The following is a 6,861-nucleotide window of genomic DNA, read 5'->3' on the forward strand; positions in this document are numbered from 1 at the left end:
CTGAGGTTAGGGGCCAGAAATCAATGAGTTCAGGGAAGGAATAAGGCCCCTATCCTGGAGGAATTTGCATGCCAGACTAAAGAACATCCGTGAGCTTTAAAAACATCACCTGGGGGCATCTGAGTGGCTCATCAGGTTAAGTGTCGGACTTTGGCACAGGTCATGATCTCACAGTTCTTGAGTTCCAGCGTGCATCAGGCTCCACACTGAGAAGCCTGCTTGGAATTCTCTCTCTCTCCCTTTGTCTGCCTCTTCTGCTCACTCGCTCTCAAAAGAAAGAAACAATACACAATAAAAATATCACCCTGGTTGCAATATGGAGAGAAACTTGAGAAAGGAGAGCCTGGAGAAAGACCAGTGAGGATCTTTGGCACAACTCCAGCTGAGAGATAATTGCAGGAAAAAAGATCAATTTTAAAAATATAGAATGCTTTGATGACTAACCAGAGCTAAAGATAGGAGTCACAGGTGTCTAGATTTCTACCTTAGGTGACTATGGTAGTGTTTTTTTTTTTTTTTTTTTTTTTTTTTTTTTTTTTTCTGAGCTGGGAAACACAAAGCACTGTGGGCGAGGCAGGAAAGATGAGTTCATATGTAGATACGTTGAGTGTGAGGTGTTTATGAAACACCCAAGTGGTAGTGCCCAGCCAGGTTCAGAAGAGACAAAGCTGGGCTGGAGGCATAGATGGTAGCTGAAGGCATGAGAATAATTGAGATCACCCTGAAAGAGTGTGTAGAACAGAAAGACAAGATGGCTAAGAAACTGGACCTTACACAGGACTCTNCAAAGCACTGTGGGCGAGGCAGGAAAGATGAGTTCATATGTAGATACGTTGAGTGTGAGGTGTTTATGAAACACCCAAGTGGTAGTGCCCAGCCAGGTTCAGAAGAGACAAAGCTGGGCTGGAGGCATAGATGGTAGCTGAAGGCATGAGAATAATTGAGATCACCCTGAAAGAGTGTGTAGAACAGAAAGACAAGATGGCTAAGAAACTGGACCTTACACAGGACTCTGATGGTTATTAAGGCTGCATATACCCCAGGGCTTAGGATGTGCCTCCCAATCAGCCTGGTGATTCACAGTGTTGGGCAGAATGACAAGCTCAGTGCTCGAATGACTGGAGGAGGTTGTAAAATTGCTGGCTCTCTTTTTTCATATACAGACACTAACTTTGGAAAGTCCAATGAATTATGGGTCCTTCGAGGCACCATAGTATTTGTCCAAATTTTAGCTGGCATTTCAAAGTAGGGTTAGATTAAAAAAAAAAAAAAAAAGATGGACAGGAAATTGGTGAACAAAACGGTAAAACTTGGACAAAGCCTAGGAGTTATAGGGATGGATTTTTCTGCTAAAGATGTGAGGCCCGAAGCCTAGAATGGAGCTCGCTTCTGTCCTCTGCCACTACCCAGCTGTGCAACCTTGGGCAACTCACTTCCCCTCTCTGGGCCTCAGCTTCCTTTCTTGTGAAACAGAGATAAAAATAGTACTTTTTAAGGTGGAATTTGCAAAACTAAAATGAGATGTTTATGAAACACTTAGCATAGTGCCTGGCTTATTGTAAGCAATCAATAAATGGTTGTAGCTATTACTGATATTGTATCTTGTATCTCATTTGTGCAAGCACGTTCTGTCTTATTGAATATATTTTGTGCATGTTTCATCTTCCTGGTATAGATTGTAAACACCCTGAAGGGAAGAATCATTATTTTCTTTACAGATGTGTGTCTTCGCTGGGGCTGATATACCAAAATGCCATCAACTGGGTGGCTTATACACAATAGAAATATATTTTTCACAGTTTTGGAGTCTAGAAGTATGGCATTAGGGTACTTGCATGGTTGGGTTCTGTGAGATCCTACTTCTAGGCCTCCTGTTGCTGACTTCCTATATCCTCACATGGTGATGAGCAGAATAAATTTTTCAGGACTTTTATAGGAGGACTTTTGTAAGAGCACCAATTCCATTCACAAGGGCATTTCCATCATGACCTCATCTAATCCTAATCACCTCCCCAAAGCCCCACTTCCTAGTACTATTTTATTGGAGGGTAGGTGTTCAACATAATGAGTTTGGGGGGGGGGGGACACAAACATTCAGTTCATAATAATGTACTTCGTATGTAGCAGGTGTTCAGAAATTTTGTTGAACACATCACAATAACTGCTGATTATTGAACTGTTGCTCTACCCCAATAATTTGACACTATATATATGTAGATATGCCAAATATTGCTAAAATGTACATATTACCATCTCCATGTTACAGAAGAGGAAACGAAGTTCAGAGAGGTAAGTAAGGTGACTTGCCCAAAGCCAAATGCCAGCAAATGGCAGAAATTCACAAATTCGGTCTCTCCAACACCAAGCTTGTCTCTTTATCATGCGTCCTTCTGAATTCCTGGGCTCTTTCTCCACAGTGAATTTCCCCACTTACTACAGTTAGTGCCAGCAAAGGAGGAGAAAAGCTTGTACATTAATGCCTCCCGGCCAGTCACGAGACTGGGCTCAAAGGATCAGGACTAGTTTTGAGCAGTCTTCATCAGGACAGCAGGCCATCAGCATGAATTGCCAGGCACACGTACCCAGGCGCAGTTTCTTCATCAGCTCTCTAGAGTGGCCTGATGGGAATTAAGATAGATCTACACCACCATTATATGCAATGCTAGGCCTTCAGTTTTAGCATTCCAAACTAATATTTCCCCAGAAATGACCTGACATTTATTGGCTGCTTCTTATAGGCACAGTCCTATGGAAAAGGTATAGCCATTGCTTTTCAACCTAATTAACCCCAGCATCCTCATCAGTCATGTTATCCCTCCACTCAGAGCAAAATCCAAAGTCCTCCTTATGCCTGCATGATCTACCCCATCACTTGTTATCTTTTTGACCATATTCCAACCATCCTCATCTGTGCCTGTCCCCCCATCCACCCAGCTCTAGCCATGCTCTTCTCATTGCTCTTACTTGAACATGTTAAAGATAACTCCCATCCTAAATCCTTTGCAATTATTGTACAGTCTGCCTCCCTCATTTCCTGCTCTATTTTTCTTCATAGCATGTTTGACTAGGCGACATAATGCCTACTTACTGATTTCTTTATCCCCCCCACCCCATTAAAATCACAAGCTCCGTGAAAGCAGGGCCTTTGTTTTATTCACTGCAGTATCCCCAGCTCCTGGAATAATGCCTGGAATGGTTCAGGCACTTGATAAATATTGTTTTTGTTGACAGAATGATTAGTAGAGAATAGAGGTTAGCAGAGGGATTATTAAATGATTTTCCTGGTCTCCTATATTTAGTCAGCACTGGATTTGGGGATGGGAAACAGTTCCTTGGATTCCAGGCTGGGGACACTGCACTTTGCTCTAGTGTGCTGTTCAGTGTGGCAGCCACAAACCATGTGTGGTTACTAACCACTTGAAATCTAGCCGGTTCAAATTGAGATAAACTATGACTGTAACGTACGCACAGGGTTATGAAGACTTACTATGATAAAAAGAATGGGAAGTAGCATAATACTTTAAAAATTTTTTAAGTTTTTTCGTTTGTTTGGAGAGAGAGAGAGAGGGGCAGAGAGAGAGAGGGAGAGAGAGAATCCTAAGCAGGCTCCATGCTGTGAGAGTGGAGCCCCATGTGGGGCTTGAACTCGTGAACTGTGAGATCATGACCTGAGCAGAAACCAAGAGTCAGATGCTTAACCAACTGAGCATGCAGGCATCCTGCATAATATTCTTTAAATTGATTACATGTTGAAATGACATTTGGGGTGTTTGGAATTTAATACAATATATTATTAAATTTAATTTATACCTGTTTTTATTACTTTTAAAAATATAACTACTAGATTATTTTGAATTATATATGTGGCTAACATTTTATTTCAATTGTACAGCACTACTATAGGATTTAGATTTGAAGGTGTGGCTTGAGAGCCAGACAAATCTAAGCTTGAATCCTGGACACTGCTTATGTGTCCTCAGGCAAGTTCAAGCCCACGTCGGGCTCTGTGTTGACAGCTAGCTTGTTAGGCCTTTGGCAGTGCATGACACATACTGTGTATTGTAGGTATGTAATGAGTCAGTGTTACTATTAGAGGAATGGTTTAGGAACTGGGGAATGTTTAATTTGGAAAAGACTTGAGAAGGGCAGAATGTAACATGTATCTTCAAGTATATGAAATTATGATAAAACCAGCAAGGAGAGGGTGGAGAAGAGGATGGAAGTATCTGACATTTATTGAGCCTCAGGTACCAGAGACTTCATACATATTAATCTCATTTCAATCTCACAGTACTTTAACCCACTTGACAGATGAGGAAGAAGTTAGTTACTTGGTAATAACAGGTAGAGTCAGTATTAAAACTCAGATCTGTCTGCCTCCAGAGATTCTGCTTACAACCTAAAATACTCTGATTCTAAGAAAACTTTGACTTCTTTTGTGTAGTTTCAGAGGGCAGGATTAGAAATGCTGGGTAGTGGGGCACCTGGGTGGCTTAGTCGGTTAAGCGTCCGACTTTCGCTTAGGTCATGATCTCGCGGTTCGTGGGTTCGAGCCCCGCGTCGGGCTCTGTGCTGACTGCCAGCTCAGAGCCTGGAGCCTGTTTCAGTCTGTGACTCCCTCTCTCTCTGACCCTCCCCTGCTCACGCTGTCTCTCTCTCTCTCTCTCTCCTAGAAATAAATAAAACATTAAAAAAAATTAAAAAAAAAAAGAAATGCTGGGTAGAAATTATAGGAGACAGATTTCAGTTTTATATAAAGAACACATATAGGGATCCCAATGCTGGTGTCCAGTGGCAAAAATGACTGTCTGGATGAGAATTAAATTCCCTTTCAGGAGAAATATTGAGGCAGAGATTATGGTAGGAAGAATTCTTGCCTGGAGTGAGAGATTGATCTATTTATTCTATCATCTTGATCTTTTGACACTATCCACTCTAAGTCCCAGTTTTTACTCAGTAACAGAGTTTCAGGCAATTGAGAAACATCTCCATCTACAAGTACTATTATAAGTATTATAAGGCAAAGCCTGGTAAAGTACATCTTCAAGTTGAGAAAATATGGTAGTTGAAACTTATGATTTCATAATCTTTAGAGACACCTAGCCTTAGTAATTCTTTACCTTTGGATTATTGTCATATTATGGAAACAACAGCATCATTATTAATAGTAACCACCAACAGCAAACACCCAATGACAAATAATAAGTGATACAATTCTTGCTCTTAAGGAGTTTGGTTTGCTGAGAGTCCGGTAAAACATCCCAGGTTATTTTGTGCCTAGTAATCTTCACTGGCTGCTGACTCAAGAGTTCACCTCCCTACCCCACCCCTGAATGACAGGCAGCATCAGCCATTTCATCCTCTTAATCTCAAGGCGAGGACCTAAGAAAGTCTGTTGCAGAGGGTAATTGGCCTATTTACCTGCTCCTTTCCACTTAGCCCAGCCAACCTAACCCCCCGTCTCTGGTTGACCAGGTGTTGAGGTGCCTCGAGGCAATAGGCTATAATAGTTAATGTGTTACATGTATCCATAAAAGATTAAAGATTAGCCCTATTTTAGCTGAACTGTAACTGTCTGTTTGGGTTTCTACCACTCTCAGGTCTGTCTGGGGAAGGCTGTGTGGTTTCTGCCCGAGGATAATTAACCCACTGGGTCTCGAATTCCCTAGACAGAGGCCTTTTGATAGCTCCCTTTTAGTACATGCTTACTGGGTACCATACCAGACTCTGCTGGAAGCACTTTTTGTGAGTCTGGATCACTCATTTACTACTCATGCCAGCCTTCAGAAGCAGGTGAGGTCTTCCAGTCTCATAGCTGTAAGAATTGTGAGTCTTCCATGTGCTATCTTTAGAAATAAGAGGGTTTGCTTCTGGTCTCTTAAGATTTCATCAGCATTAAGCCCTTCCTTGGGTCAGAGAGTCATATGCCATTATCTGCATTATCAATTCAAGTATTTTCTGGAGGAGACTCTGGGTTCAGCCCAGAGGGTATAAAGGAGCCCAAGGAGACTCCATGGAGAAGCAGAAAGGCGTGGGTTAACACACTCATGCTTAGGGTTTAAGATGGGCCCTGGAATCAAGTTGTTTGGGTAAAAATTCTATCACTGTCAGGGTGCCTGGCTGGCTTAGTTGGTAGAGCATGTGACTCTTGATATTAGAGTCGTGAGTTCGAGACCCATGTTGGAGGTAGAGTTTGCTTAAAAATTTTTAAATTAAACTTTATCGCTGTCTAGCCATATAAAGTTGGGCAAGTTACTTTGCCTCTGTGAACCACATGCCCTCATCTCTCCAGTGGAGAGAATACTACTAATTTCCTCTAAGGTTGTTATGAGGATTGACTGATACACTTGGCAGGTAGCGAGTATCAATTAAAATTTTAACTATTCCCAATATCACTGTGGGATTTGGTCTCTATTAAACATGGATTAACAAACAAGCAAACACAGGTCACATCTGAACTCAGCTGGTACAGCTGGTACTTGATTTCTCTGAGTCTGTTTCTTTTCTTTCTGTCTGTCTGTCTTTCTTTCGTAAGTAGGCTCCACACCCAACATGAGATTTGAACTCACAACCCTGAGATCAAGAGTCACATGCTCTACCAACTGAGCCAGCCAGGCTCCACTCTCTGAGTCTTTCTTAATCTGTAAAACAAGGAGATTACCTACTTGAAAAGATTGCTGTGAAGATAGATGATAGATAGAATATAGATGATATATACTCATACACTGCCTTTAAGTAGCTTGGCTGAGGAGGCAAGGTATAAACATTAAAAGGAGAACTAATGTAAAGAAAATTTTAAGGAGAGTTGGTATGTCTCTGTGTGGACGTAACAAGCAAACCAACATATCATTCAGTCATCAC

The 6,861-nt window shown here is 41.6% G+C and overlaps 1 non-coding gene across 1 annotated transcript; it reads right to left on the bottom strand.

The window, feature by feature from the left end:
- Positions 1-6,544: 6,544 nt before the first annotated feature.
- Positions 6,545-6,617, bottom strand: TRNAK-CUU (transfer RNA lysine (anticodon CUU)). Its single transcript has one exon. It is a non-coding gene; the product is annotated as a tRNA-Lys (tRNA).
- Between the last annotated feature and the right edge of the window lie 244 nt (positions 6,618-6,861).

The sequence above is a fragment of the Crocuta crocuta genome, unplaced genomic scaffold (assembly GCF_008692635.1).
Source record: "Crocuta crocuta isolate KB4526 unplaced genomic scaffold, BGI_CrCroc_1.0 scaffold127, whole genome shotgun sequence".
Classification (NCBI taxonomy): Eukaryota; Metazoa; Chordata; class Mammalia; order Carnivora; family Hyaenidae; genus Crocuta; species Crocuta crocuta.